Source organism: Macaca fascicularis, chromosome 2 (genome assembly GCF_037993035.2).
Source record: "Macaca fascicularis isolate 582-1 chromosome 2, T2T-MFA8v1.1".
NCBI classification, from domain to species: domain Eukaryota; kingdom Metazoa; phylum Chordata; class Mammalia; order Primates; family Cercopithecidae; genus Macaca; species Macaca fascicularis.
This window is the reverse complement of record NC_088376.1, coordinates 160,925,192-160,940,494: the sequence shown is the minus strand read 5'-3', so window position 1 is coordinate 160,940,494 and position 15,303 is coordinate 160,925,192. Positions and strand designations below refer to the sequence as shown.

Here is a 15,303-nt window from a genome sequence, read left to right as displayed (position 1 = left end):
AATAAAGAAAAGAAACCTTCCCTGAGATTATCTCAGTCTCTGGTTGGGCTTTTCTTGCTCACCAAGGACATTGTTTATACTAGTTAAATTTCCTGTCTGTCCCATGGAAAATGTACTCTCTTATTTTTTTTAATTCTCAGCTATTAATGTGCTTAATAAAAACATTTTTCAAATCATACGTATACTAATAACTGATCCAAAGAGAAGACTGTACTACAAATGTACTGTCTCCCCACCAATGACTACAGAACCAGGAAGTAACCTTGATATGTCATATAGATGATGAATGTCCTGGCTCGCTGGTTGAGTCATGAAGAACCTGTTGGGTAAATCTGGTCTAACTACCTGTCCTAGACTTTGTAACTGCTGGCCCCACCCTCTCTCTCCAGGTTCTGCTGTGTCTCATTTGTTTCAGGAGAAATCTGACAGCCTCACCTTCTCACATAGGCTTGCAGGTCAGATAAGGTAGAGGAATGGTATCAGAAGTAGGAACAGCACTGGTCTTAGGCCATCACTAGTGAAAAATTATGAATGTGAGTAAGAAGAGCTCCCCTGTCACTGCCAAATCTGGGCCTGACTTCTCTTATAATTACTTTACTTTTCTTATGTCTGACTCAGTTATCTTTACCTCCACTTGGAGTCTTTTTTATTTTTATTTTTTATTTTTTGAGATGGAGTCTCACTCTGTCGCCAGGCTGGAGTGCAGTGGTGCAATTTCGGCTCACTGCAACCTCCGCCTCCTGGGTTCAAGTGATTCTCCTGTCTCAGCCTCCTGAGTAACTGGGACTACAGATATCTGCCACCACGTCCAGCTAATTTTTTTGTATTTTTAGTAGAGATGGGTTTCACCATGTTGGCCAAGATGGTCTCGATCTCTTGACCTCGTGATCTGCCCACCTCCGCCTCCCAAAGTGCTGGGATTACAGCCATGAGCCACCGTGCCCAGCCTGGAGTCTTAAAGTGGTTTGCATCAATCCACGATGCCATGCCCCTTCTGTCCTCTGGTTTGGGGGGGGCTGTGTAACCCCAGTAGCAGAAGAGGGATGTTTCTGTGATTTGGGCTGAGCACTGTAACTGATTAATATTCTTTTAATCCTGATCTCTGACATTCACTCTGCAGGGAAAGCCTCCAAACTTTACCCTGGATCTCTAGGCCTAGCAGACTTGAGGTTAACACTAGTTTAACCTCCAGGATTTTAACTATCTCCAATGTGTTCATTCATTCAACTATTGAATGTCTGAAATGTGTGCGACACTCTGCTAGGCACTGGGGATACAATGGTGAACAAAACAGACATAGTCCCTGCCTATGAAGTTTATGGCTTAGACAGAGGTACAAGCCAAAACAAAAACAAAAAGAACACTCCAAAAAAACAAAGCAGGAATCCCAGTAGATTGTGGTAAGAGCGCTAATGACAATGTGCAACAGGAGTATACAGCACAGGCACAAGGATGCGGCGGGTAGGAGGATGTGTCCCGGGGAAGAGACACCTCAGCTGAGTCCTTGTGTTAATCTGCTAGATCTGCATTACAAAGTACCCCGGACTGGGTGGCTTAAACAACACAAATCTATTTTCTCACTCTAGAGGCTAGATGTTTGAGATCAAGGTGTGGCAGGGTTTATTTCTGCTGAGGCCGCACTCCCTGGCTCATCATCCCATCTGCTCCCTGTGTCTTCACATGCTATTCCCTCTGTGCTTTTGTGGCCTAATTTTCTCCTCTTATGAGGATACCAGTCATATTGAACTACAGACCACCCTAATGACCTCAGGTGAACCTAATTACCTCTTTAATGACACTATATTCAAATACAGTCACACTGTGAGGTACTGCAGGTTAGGACTTCAACATATGAATTTAGGTGGGGACAGAGTTCAACCCATAACAGGCATAAAGGATCAATAGAAATCAGCCTGACAAATGGAAGCAAAAGGAAGTGTTTCCAACCTCAGCAAAGAGGCAAGAGGAATAAGGCACCTTAGGAGAACTTGACAGGAGCCAGGTCAGAGAAGGCTGTGCTAAAGAGTGAGAAGTACACTCTAAGGATAATGGATAACTATTGAAGGGCTTCCATTAAGGAAACAATATAATTGGCTTTGCTTTCTAGAAGAAATATTTGGATATTGTGTGAAGAAAGAGGAACATGATTGAAGGAGGAGGCCAGGGGAAGCTATTGCTATTCTTCAGTGGTGAAATAACCACGGCCTGAGCCAGGGTAGTACAGGCCAGATGGATGGAAGTGAAGGGAGTCGATGTAACTGACAAGCTCTGGAAATTCCTGGATGAGAGGGCTGAGCATCAAGGAAGAGTGGAGGATAACACCCATCTTTCTAACTTGGGAAATGAGAAGAACAAGCCATGGACTGTGAAAGGATGAGAACGTACAGGAGAAGGTGAAGGGGTCAGTCGGAAGTAGACCCTGTAACCAAGAGACCACCCAATATTATCCACCCAACATCTCTACTAAGTGCCACATTTTACATTATGAAAGGAAAGAAGAAAAACTACTTAGGTATCCAACCTGGCTTGGTTTTGGTTATGAGACTTTTATCTCTTCTATTTCAAATATTGAAAAATTAACCCAAAAATCCAAATGCATCCTTCTATCCTGTTTTACTTTCTTCATCTCCCTTTATATTTCTAGACCCTTCACAATGCAGCTGAGGACACAAAATATAAGGATGATTGCTATAGTTTATAAGATATTTGGAAACAAAAATATGATGTTTCCATTTAGGAACACTAACTACACATATACCAGACACAGAGTTAAATTTTCTACATACATTTTCCATTTAATTCTCACAATCCTGTGAGGTAGTTAATTACCTCCATTTTACAGACAAGGAAACAGATGCTCAGAAAGGTGAAGTCACCTGCCCAGGTTTACAGAGCTATGCAGATTATTGACCTCAGCTGTCCCTCACTCCAAAGTCCATGCTATTAACTGCTGTGCTACTCTACCTCCAGCAAGCCCTCCTTCAAGAATTGGGATGAAGTTAAAGCCATTCCACAAAAGCCTTCTTTTTTTCATACCTCTTTTTACTAAAAAATAATAAAGTATTATTAGTAAAAACGTCCAATGAACTTGAGCTCCATTTTAGAATACAGTAGGAATAATGCTCCTGGAACTGTGCAATCCAGCAGGTCCATAACTGTGCTGGCTGGGATCAAGCTACCAGGCCTCAGGCTTAATTCAGGCCATGTATAGAGACTGCCAGCCAACTCACTTACACGAACAGACTTGATAAGTTTCTGATCAAACTGTCCAAGCATCTGGGCCATCCCTTGGCCAGCAATGCGGAGAAATTGGAGCCCTGTGATCATCAGGGAATATAACCTTGAACTCCTGGCTGTCCTGTTGTGTTTTCTTTACTTTGGATTTTTTTTTTTTTTTTTTTTTAGACAGAGTCTTACTCTGTTGCCCAAGCTGGAGTACAGTGGCGTGATCTCAGCTCACTACAACCTCTACCGCCCAGGTTCAAGTGATTCTCCTGCCTCAGCCTCCTGAGTAGCTGAGACTACAGGCAGGTGCCACCATGCCTGGCTAATTTTTGTATTTTTAGTAGAGATGGGATTTCACTATATTGGCCAGGCAGGTCTTGAACTCCTGACCTCGTGATCCACCCGCCTCAGTCTCCCAAAGTGCTGGGATTACAGGCGTGAGCCACTGCACCTGGCCTACTTTGGATTCTTAAAGGAAGACCATTTAAACTGGCAACAAAGTCTAGTCTCAGTCCTCTGATTAACAAACACTGTAACCCAAACTGATCCTTAGTTTCCTCAGCTGCAAAATGGAAAACTTGACCAAGACATGTTTTTCCAATGACCTTTAAGGACTCCAGAAGTCCATGTTAGCTGGTTGCCTTCTTCTCCCAATGAGAAAGTGGTGAGATCTATGAATTTGTTCACATATTTACTGGGCAGCTGCTGTGTTTCATAATCTAGGAGATGTGATGGCTAATGGTCAAGACAACAGTTTCTGCCATGGAAGAGATTATAATCAGATCAGCAAGAAGATAAACAGAAAAATATGTGTAATAACTGAGATAACAGGAATATGTCGTACAAACTGAGAACTACAGGAAACCACAGAAGGCTCTGGGTGGTGTGGTTTTTGAAAGCAGTATTGCACGTAGATTAACAGAGAACAGAAGGAATCACATCCTTGTCAAGGGTCATTGTATGAACAAGGAGACAGGAGCAAGAATGAGAATGAGAAAGAAGTGCAAGAGGATCTAAGAAGACCCAGCTGGAGAGAAACTCTGAGAGAGAATCTGGTTCAGGAAGACCTGTGAGTACTTGGAGGCTATTCTTAAAATTGTAAATGAATTTGATAGATGACAGGAAGTACCCAAGTTAGGAAGCAATATTTTTTCAGTGTATGAGAAAGAGCTTGGTTTTCAGGAGAAACTAGAAGGGTAGGATCCAACCAGGGAGTGTCAACAATAAGCCAATAAGAGGTTGATGAAAGCTTTAAGGGAGTGATAGCTGTGAAAACAGCAAGGAAGGGTGAAATTGAAAGACTTTGCAGAGTCATCACTGCCAGTACGTTTGCATAATTCCTGGCAATATTCCCCCTCAGTTTCTACGCAATGAGCTTTTAAGTTGTAAATTGCCAACATCTTAGAAGTATTACGCCAAGACCTCATTTGTTTAGTGTAATGTAAGGTTTGGGTTACTAATACGCTATTTCAGTCCTTAAAGTGTCCTCTGTAAGAATCCAGTTTTTCTAAATATCAATGGATACAAAAAAATTAGAAGTTTAAAGTTTAACTCTCCCTTCTCTTCTCTCCTAGGTGGCTGTGTCAGTGCAGGCAAAAAGGAACCCTAGAAGGATCCAAGTGGAAATGACATAGAAGATAATGATAATCCCATGAAGTGGTGAAGCTATAACCACCACCTGTCCCTGTTGATTAAAGAGCTCCACCTGCCTAGGCACAGCATCCTCAACTAGGATTGGGGGTAGGCCATTGGGCTAGGACAAAACTTTGCAGGACTGACACATTACAGGCCCCCGTGTAGTATATACTAGAAGTGCTGCAATAGGAACCCAGAATCCACCTGCACCCACCTCAATATGAGTAGCACGTGTTGCCAACATCTGCTTTGGCTCTTTCCTTCAGCTGTTTTCATGTGTTTTCTCTTTGTAAAAATGGCTTCCACCTAGCAGTGGACTACTTTTCCAGATTCCCACCTTTTCACCTCCCTCCTGCCTCTATAAACTTAGGACACCAACATTGTAAGTTACTAGGCTTCTAAATTTAATACATATGAGAATCACCTAGGGAGCTCTTTTTGAAATGCAGATTCTAGGCCGGGCGCGGTGGCTCAAGCCTGTAATCCCAGCACTTTGGGAGGCCGAGACGGGCGGATCACGAGGTCAGGAGATCGAGACCATCCTGGCTAACACAGTGAAACCCCGTCTCTACTAAAAAATACAAAAAACTAGCCGGGTGAGGTGGCGGGCGCCTGTAGTCCCAGCTACTTGGGAGGCTGAGGCAGGAGAATGGCGTGAACCCGGGAGGCGGAGCTTGCAGTGAGCTGAGATCCGGCCACTGCACTCCAGCCTGGGCGGCAGAGCGAGACTCCGTCTCAAAAAAAAAAAAAAAAAAAAAAAAAAAGAAATGCAGATTCTAGGGCCCACCCTCAAGAGATTGTAATTTAATTAATCAAAGAATGGGACTCAGGAATCTGTAGTGAACAGGCATCCCAGCTGACTCTGGTGTCGGTGGTTCCCAGCCCAACTTACCAGAGCACTGCAAAGTTGAACCTAGCAGCATAATTAATCCATGCTAAAGCCAAACTCATAAATGAACATTTATCAAGAAGTCTTTGAGAGCATGGTTCTATGATGATGTATGAGTCTTAGGGCTCATTTTTCCTAGGGTGTAAACAAAGTCACACTGGGAGAGCCTATGATCCCAGTGTATATTTCTGGCAGGGCATAATTTTCTCTATAGGGACAGGCACAGCAACATTGATTGTATAACGTTACTCCACCCTGGAATTTACTATTAGTCATAAAAACTGAGGCAACTCCAGTATTGCTGGTTCATTTGATGAGTATACAGGGTGGGAAGGCCTCTACGATAACTTCTTTCTCCCCTAAAGGGCAAAAATGCAACTCAACTCACAATCCAGGCTACTGAGCAAAGGTTTGAATGACCCCTGAGCCCATACAAGCTTCTCTACATTGTTCTGAGAGGACCCAAAAGCCACTGGTGTTGTTGAGACCACTGGTTCCTTTGTCCTGAAGAGAAGAGGGAGAGAAATGATTGCTGCTACACTCACTTTGAAGTGAGAAAAGTTGTGGGTGGCTGAAAATTTTACTCTGGAAAGATGTTAGGTAGCTCGTTGTTTCTACAGCCCTGCAAACTATGCTCCTGATACAGAGTGCGGCAAGCGGGGCAGAGAAGTGCTGGGAAGGGAAAGGCGTAGTCCCCGGCTGGGGCTCCAGCCCCAGACCTGTGCCCACAGACCTAGGTGAGGACAGGCATTTGTTTTCATGCCCAAATATTGCATTTCCCAAGACCACCCTGGGCTGCCATGCTCCTATCCTGTGCTTATAAAAACTCCAAGATCCTGGCGGGCACACACACAAGCAGCTGGACATCAAGAGGAACACACCAATGGCTGAGGACACAAGCAACTGGAAGTTGAGAGGAACACACCAGCGTAAGAGCAGACAGGGACCGGCAGATGCCGGAGAGGAACACACCAGCATAAGAGCACACCCACAGGCACTGACAGACTTCGGCAGGCCATCGACTGGTGGAACAATGCAGAGTTTGGCTGGGCTGGTCAGAGAAAAGCCCAGCTGCTGGGAAGCCCAACTGCAGGGGAAAACCACCGTCCCACTCCAGCCCCCTTCTGGCCTTACCATCTACCTCGCTGAGAGCTACCACTCAATAAAAATCCTTGCACTCATTCTCCAAGCCCACATGTGATCGGATTCTTCTGGTATACCAAGGCAAAAACCTGGGGATACAGGACGCCCTCTGTCCTGATGATGAGGCAAAGGGTCTAATAGAGCTGATTGACACAAGCTACCTACAGACAGCAAAGCTAAAAGAGCTCTTTGTAACACACACCCACTGGGGCTTCAGGAGCTGTCAGCATTCACCCCTAGATGCTACCGTGGGGTCGGAGCCCCACAGCCTACCCGTCTGCAAGCTCCCCTTAGAGGTTTGAGCAGCTGGGCACTGAAGAAGTGAGCCACTCCCCCTGTCACACACCCTGTGAGGGGGACAAGGGAACTTTTCCCGTTTCACTCCCACCCCTCACCCTCTGTGTCCTGGCACCCAGAGAGGAGCCCTAGGGCAGGCACTCCCCCAGCCTTGTTGGCTTTAGTTATGTTCATCCCATCTTCCATCTTCATTCTCAGTGCATCTGCGTAAGCCTCATTGAAGTTAGCCAAGTCCGGGACCACAGAAGCAGATATGGGTTAAACAATCCCCTCACATTCCAATCCCAGCCTTTCTTTCCCCTAAAGCATCTCCATCCCTAACTCACTGCAAAGTACTAACCTCTAACTCACGGAGGCTCAGAACTCACCTTTTGGGGATCTCCTTATGGCCTCACTCCCTGGTTGTTACTGACAACCAGCCCCAGTGGAAAGCCAGAGCCCTCTGTGGCCAGAATGATTTTTTTTTAATTTGCCTTGTCTTGGCTACAATTATTTTTACTTTTTACAATAAAAAAGTTTTTCCTGTACTTTTAGGAATTTTCTATAGCCTGAGAAGTCAAGGATAGCAAAGAAACTCCAAGTGGCTAGAATACCATGACCCCAATATGGTTAGCTAAGAGATGTAAATTCATATGTACATTATACCTTTTGAGAAATAACTATCAGCTCAATTAAAGATAATCATTAAAGAAAATTTAATGCAAACTGTGTATATGTATTTGAGACAGGGTCTCACTCTGTTGCCCAGGCTGCAGTGCAGTGGTGTGATCATAGCTCACTGTAACCTTGAGCACTTGGGCCCAAATGATCCTCCCGCCTCAGCCTCCCAGGGAGCTGGGACTTACAGGTATGCACCACCATGACTGGTTTACATTTTTTGTTTGTTTGTTTGTTTGTTTGTTTTTTGTAGAGACAAGGTCTCACTGAGTTGCCCAGGCTGGTCTCAAACTCCTGCCCTCAAGCAACCCTGCCACCCTGGCCCCCTAAAGTGCTGGGATTATAGGTATGAGCCCCTGTTTGAGGATGAACTGTATATTTAAAAAGAGTTTATAATCTAGAGAAAACGTAAGTAAATATAAATAGCTATATGTTTAGATACATTTTTGTTGAGTTCTCAACATTTCTCTAGAATTATTTAATCCAACATTATTTTTCCAATATTATAAAACTTCCTCCTGCCTTGTGCAGCAACTTTTGAACTGTCATCCTTGCCAACTTTAGGCTGTTGAAATGGATATAGGCAGGTTCCTAGACAAGAATGGAAGTAGAATAGACTCTTGTGGTTTAACAAATCAGAACAAGTTTTTAAATCAAAGAAACGCCGCCGGCTTTACACGTAAGTTGAGAGGTGATCACCTAATTGATGTGATGCATGGATGCTTATAAACCACCTTACTTCCCAGAGTGTATTTGCTCACCTCATGCATAAAATTTCACCATTCTATTTCTTCATCTTAAAGCACTTACTCAGTCAAAATGTAGATACCCATAAGATTTTTTTACATGTACTGTTTTGCAAAAGATTTGCAGAGTCTTTTCTAAGAGTTCATTCTATTTTTTTTTTTTTTTGTCATATCCTTTAGACTCAGTAAGAGTCCATTTTAATAGATGACAGAGGAAAAGTAGAAGAGGACAGATACATCTACGGGGATTGGTGGAAGGATAGAAATCTGAAAGCCTGATGGTTTTGGCTTCAGCAATCCATAAATTCATTAAGCCTGGAACTTAATGCCTTTACCAACAGAAGAATTATATACACAGATTCATCCATTAGCTAACTCTTTTATGCCAATAGACACCGCCGAGGAAGCATAAAGTCTTTCTTCCCACTGCTGTCATGTCTAAGTCAGAGTCTCCTAAAGAACCCAAACAGCTGCAGACGCTCTTCATCTGAGAGTTGAGCTTTGAAACAATCGACGAGACTCTGAAGAGCCGTTCTGAGCAATGGGGAACGCTCACCAACTGTGTGGTAATGAGAGATCCCAACACCAAGCACTCCAGGGGCTTTGGGTATGTCACATATGCCCTTGTGGAGGAGGTGGATGCAGCCATGAATGCAAGGCCACACAAGGAGGATGGAAGAGTTGTGGAACCGAAGAGAGCTGTCTCAAGAGAAGATTCTCAGAGACTAGGTGCCCACTTAACTCTGAAAAAGATATTTGTTGGTGGCATTAAAGAAGACTGAATAACATCCCCTAAGAGATTATTTTGAAGAGTACGGGAAGAATTGAAGTGATTGAAATCATGACTGACCGAGACAGTGGCAAAAAGAGGGGCGTTGCTTTTGTAACCTTTGGCAAAAGGAGGGGCTTTTGTTTTTGTAACCATGGCTCCGTAGATAAGATTGTCATTCAGAAATACCATACTGGGAATGGCCACCACTGTGAAGTAAAGAAAGCCCTGTAGTAGCAAGAGATGGCCAGTTTTTCATCTAGCCAACGAGGCTGCAGTGGTTCTGGAAACTTTGGTGGTGGTCGTGGAGGTGGTTTTGGTGGGAATGACCACTTTGGTCACAGAGGAAACTTCAGTGCTTGTGGTGCCTTTGGTGGCAGCTGTGGTGATGGTGGATATGGCGGCAATTAGGATGGCTATAATGGATTTGGTAATGATAGTGGTTATGAAGGAGGCAGCCCTGGTTACTCTGGAGGAAGCAGAGGCTATGGAAGTAGTGGACAGGATTCTGGAAACCAGGGCAGTGGCTATGGTGGGGGTGGCAGCCGTGACAGCTATAACAATGGAGGAGGCGTACGTGACTTTGGTGGTGAGAGTGAAAGCAATTTGGGAGGGCATGGAAGCTACAGTGATTTCTGAAAAAATAACAATCAATCTTAAAATTTGTACTCATGAAGGGAGGAAACTTTGGAGGCAGAATCTCTGGCCCCTATGGTGGTGGAGACGAATACTTTGCCAAACCACATAACCAAGGTGGCTATGGCAGTTCCAGCAAGAGCAGTAGCTATGGCAATGGCAGAAGATTTAAAATCCTGCCAGGAAACAAAGCTTAGCAGGAGAGGAGAGCCAGAGAAGTGACAGGGAGCTTACATGTTACAATAGATTTGTGAACTTAGCCAAACATAGTGGTGGCAGGGCGTAGCTGCTAAAAAGAAGGCATATTTTAGACAATACTCATGTACATGGGCAAAAAAAAAAAACTCAAGGAGTGTATTTGTGACTAATTGTATAGCAAGTTATTTTAGTTTCTGCCCAGGTTGGCAGCTCTGCCTTCTTGGTGCATGGCAACTTCATCTGTTCTTCTGATATCACCACTTTGGTTCATCTTGTGAGACAATGGTGCTCGATTGCAGTGTTTTCGTCTCCTTGGAGGTGCTTTTCTTTGCATCTCCAATGGGTTCATTGTAGAACTTCAAATGTCTAGTGGGTATCCAAACAGGAAGCTGATTTTCTCCTGGTGAAACACAAGCAAAACCTCTTCCCCAGGTTATCACCTTCCCTATTTCCCATGTCTTATTTTTGTTGTCTTTCCACCAAATCAGTTTTCCTTCATGTGGACTGTTCTTTTTACCAGTAAGATGTTGTTCTGCAGAAGTAGTAGTTTGATTTCTATAAATGTTTAAAAAATTTAGGCCGGGCGCGGTGGCTCAAGCCTGTAATCCCAGCACTTTGGGAAGCCGAGACGGGCAGATCACGAGGTCAGGAGATCGAGACCATCCTGGCTAACGCGGTGAAACCCCGTTTCTACTAAAAAATACAAAAAAACTAGCCGGGCGAGGTGGCGGGCGCCTGTAGTCCCAGCTACTTGGGAGGCTGAGGCAGGAGAATGGCGTGAACCCGGGAGGCGAAGCTTGCAGTGAGCTGAGATCCGACCACTGCACTCCAGCCTGGGTTACAGAGCCAGACTCCGTCTCAAAAAATAAAAAATAAAAATAAATAAAATAAAATAAAAAATAAAAAATTTAAAGTATAGAGTGCTAGATTAAGTTGCATCTGAGGAGTGGTACACTCCTTACTGTCTCCCCCTTCTTTTTGTTCAACTAACTGAGTTTTGAGTGTTCTATTAGTTCTTTCAACTATGGCCTGTCCTTGGGAATTATAAGGAATTCCTGTTTGTGTAATTTTCCACTGATTTAAGAATTTTTGGAATGCTTTACTACAATATCCTGGTCCATTGTCAGTTTTAATTTTTTCTGGAATTCCCGTTACAGCAAAACAAGATAATACATGTTTTTTAACATGGGAAGTACTTTCTCCTGTCTGGCAGATTGCCCATATGAAATGTGAATAAGTATCAACTGTTACATGAACATATGACAATTTTCCAAATGAAGGTACATGTGTAACATCCATTTGCCATAATGCGTTAGGACACAGACCTCTGGGATTAACTTCTGCCTCTTGAGTGGGCAGGTGTAGTACTTGACACTGGGTGCAATGTTGTACAATATCTTTTGCCTGTTTCCGTGTGATATCAAATTTTTTAACCTTGCTGCATTTACATGAGTCAAAGCATGAAGTTCTTGTGCTTTTATGAATGCAGAGGATACCAATAAGTCAGCTTGTTCATTTGCTTTAGTTAAAGGTCCTGGTAAATTAGTGTATGCTCGAATATGAGTAATATAAAATGTGAAATTCCTTTTTCTTATAGTTTGTTGTAATAAATTGAACAGCTGGTTTAACTGAGCATCCATGCTATATTTAATTAGAGCTGTCTCAACATCCCTTGTAGCCTGTACTACATATGCAGAATCTGATACAATATTAACAGGTTGATTAAAATCTTGTAACACTGTAATGACTGCAACCAACTCTGCCCTTTGAGCCGATTGATATTGAGTTTTGATTACTCGCTCTTTTGGCCCTGTGTAAGCCGCTTTTCCATTGCTGGAACCATCAGTAAATACTGTCAGAGCATTTTCTAAAGGTTCATGTCTGGTAATTTTAGGTAAAATCCAAGTAGTCAATTTTAAAAACTGGAAGATTTTTGTTTTTGGGTAATGATTATCAATAATTCCCATAAAATCAGCAAGACCAATCTGCCATGCACCAGAATTGATAAAGGCTTGTCTAACTTATTCCTTGGTTAAAGGAACAACTATTTTGTCTGGGTCATTACCACACAATTTTATTATTCGTAATCTTGCCTGACCAATTAATGTAGCTATTTGATCCAAGTACAATGTAAAAGTCTTAATTGTACTGTGAGGAAGGAATGATCACTCCACAAGATCAGTATTTTGAACAATGATGCCTGTTGGAGAATGTGCAGTAGCAAAAATCAAAAGTTGGAGTGGGGCTAAGGGATCTATTCTACTTATTTGTGCTGACTGAATTTTTTCTTCCACTAATTTAATTTATTTTGTTGCCTCTGAGGTTAATATTATTTTACTATTTAAGTCTGGGTCTCCTCTTAGGATAGAGAATAAATTTGACATGGCATAAGTAGGAATGCCTAGAGTTGGCCAAATCTAATTAATATCGCCTAACAATTTCTGAAAGTCATTTAATGTTTTTAATGTGTCTTTTCTTACTTGTATTTTTTGTGGTTTAATTTTTCTATTTTATATCTGCATCCTTAAATAATGAAAAGGAGTAGAGGTTTGAATCTTATCAGATGCTATTGTTAGTCCTGCGTTGGCAACCTCTGCTTGCAGAAAAGTGTAACAGTCAATTCATTTGTCTCTTGTTTCTGTAGCACATAAAATATCATCAATATAGTGAATGATATAACAATCTGAAAATTTGTCTCTAACTGTTTGAAGGACTTGACCTACAAAAGTCTGACAGATAGTTGGACTGTGAAGCATTCCCTGAGGTAACACTTTCCACTGAAACCTGGTGGCTGGTTCTTTATTATTTACGGCTGGTATAGTAAAGGCAAAGTTTTCACAATCCTGCTCTGCCAGAGGAATGGTAAAAAAGCAATCCTTTAGATCAATTATAATTAAAGGCCAGTCTTTTGGAATCATGGCCGGGGAGGGCAACTTGGGTTGGAGAGGCCCCATGGGTTGAATTACAGCATTTATGGCTCTTAAGTCCATTGACACACACCATTTGCCTGATTTTTTCTGAATTACAAATACAGGAGAATTCCAGGGCAAGACTAAAGGCTCAATGTGTCCCTTTTCTAATTGTTCCTTTGCTAATAAATGTAAAGCCTCCAGTTTTTGTTTCGGTAGCGGCCACTGATTTACCCATACCGGTTTTTCTGTTTTCCAAGTTAATGGAATGGGTTTAGGAGGCTCTACAGTGGCCGCCCCTAAAAAGGATACCCTATTCCTTTTCTTTGTTGATTTTCCTCTGTCTCAATTGGGACTTTAATGCCATTTTCATTTTTTCCCAATCCCTTTCCTGGTATATATCCCATCTTAGTCATGATCTTTTGACTCGTGGGGCTGTATAATGGAGCGGGCATAATGATTTCTGCACCCCACTGTTGTAACAAATCTCGGTTTGTTGAAACAAACCCAATAGACTAACAGGAATTGAAGTAATCGTTGGCTGGACAGTACTTTCTTGATTATCTGGCCCTAAACAATGTAAAATCATTGTACTTTGAGACACTTCTGAAGCTGTGCCTACGCCGACAAATCTTGTAACAGCCTTTTGTTTAGGCCAATTTTTTGGCCACTGATTTAAAGCAATGACAGAGACATCTGCTCCAGTGTCTACTAACCCTTCAAACTGTTTTCCTTGAATAATGGCCTTACACACAGGTCTGCTCTCAGAGACCTGACTTGCCCAATATGCAGCCTTTCCTACCGGATCAGTGCTTCCAAACCCTCCTGTTCTTTTTATCTCACTGTTTCCAACTTTAATATAAGGTAGGAGTAATAATTGAGCAATCCTGTCTCCTGGACTGGCACTCCAAGGAAATAAGGAACTAATAACCAATTGAATTTCGCCTTTATAGTCTGAATCAACCACACCAGTACGAATTTGAACTCCCTTTAGATTTAAACTTGATCTTCCTAAGATTAGTCCTACAGTCCCCTCAGGCAATGGGCCGTATACCCCTGTGGAGATTTTTCGTGGAGGCTCCCCTGGAAGCAGAGAGACTGCTTGTATAGTACATAAATCTACTGCTGCACTGCCACATGTGTGGGGGGGATAATTGCCGTATTGTGATAACTGGCTTATTCCCTGAGGCACTTGTGACAGTGAGGGTTGTTGTTCCTGAAAACCCTGAGGAACAAAAGGCTGAATTGGGAATGCCCCAGTTTGTTGCGGGGCCTGAGGCTGGCCCCTCCTCTGTTTCCCGACAGTGGTTGCCCATTTTTATCAAATTTAGAATGACATTGATTACCCCAATGTTTTCCCTTTTTACATCTTGTACATAGGCCACGTGGCTCTTCATCTGTTGTAGTAGCTTGAGTAGTTACATTTTGTTTATTTGAGACTAGGCAATTGTTTTTTAGATGACCTATTTGACCACAATTATAACATTTTCCCCCAAATATTCTAACTTGTCCTCCTAAAGCAACTCCTGTGATTGCTTGAGCCATAAGCATAGCTTTATGCATAGCTCCTCCAATTCCATCACAGGCTTTAATGTACTCTGATATTACGTCTGATCCTGCCGGGACCCTTCCTTTTAATGGCTTAATGGCTGATTGACAATCAGGATTGGCGTTTTCATATGCCATCAATTCCATTATGACTGTATGGGCATTCTCATCAGTAACTGACTTTTGAGCAGATCTTGAAGCCTTGCTACAAAATCAGGGTAAGGCTCTTTAGAGCCTTGTCTTATTGTATTGAAGGAGGGGCAGGTGGTTCCTGGGTCTTGGATTTTCTCCCAGGCCCTAAGGCAGATAGCCCTAATTTGCTCAATGGCCTCATTTGGCATTATTATTTGTTGACTAGCAGTGCTCCAATTTTGACCTATTCCTAATAGTTGATCTACGTCTATGTTAATTGGAGGATTGGCAGTCCTATTTCTTAGGACCTGTTCTTGTGCCCCATCAATCCACCAAGTCTTAAATTGTAAAAATTGAGAGGGTGAGAGTGATGATTTTGCCAGAATCTCCCAATCATAAGGAATGAGTCTATGTTCACGAGCAATGGAATCTAATAATGTTCTCATGTAAGGACAGTTGGGTCCATACTGTTTTACTCCCTCTTTCATTTCTTTTAGCATTTTTATAGAAAAGGACTCA

General features: G+C 42.7%; 1 pseudogene; it reads left to right on the top strand.

Moving 5' to 3' along the window:
• The first annotated feature begins 8,824 nt into the window (after positions 1–8,824).
• Positions 8,825–10,736, top strand: LOC102145880 (heterogeneous nuclear ribonucleoprotein A1-like 2; annotated as a pseudogene).
• Positions 10,737–15,303: the final 4,567 nt, after the last annotated feature.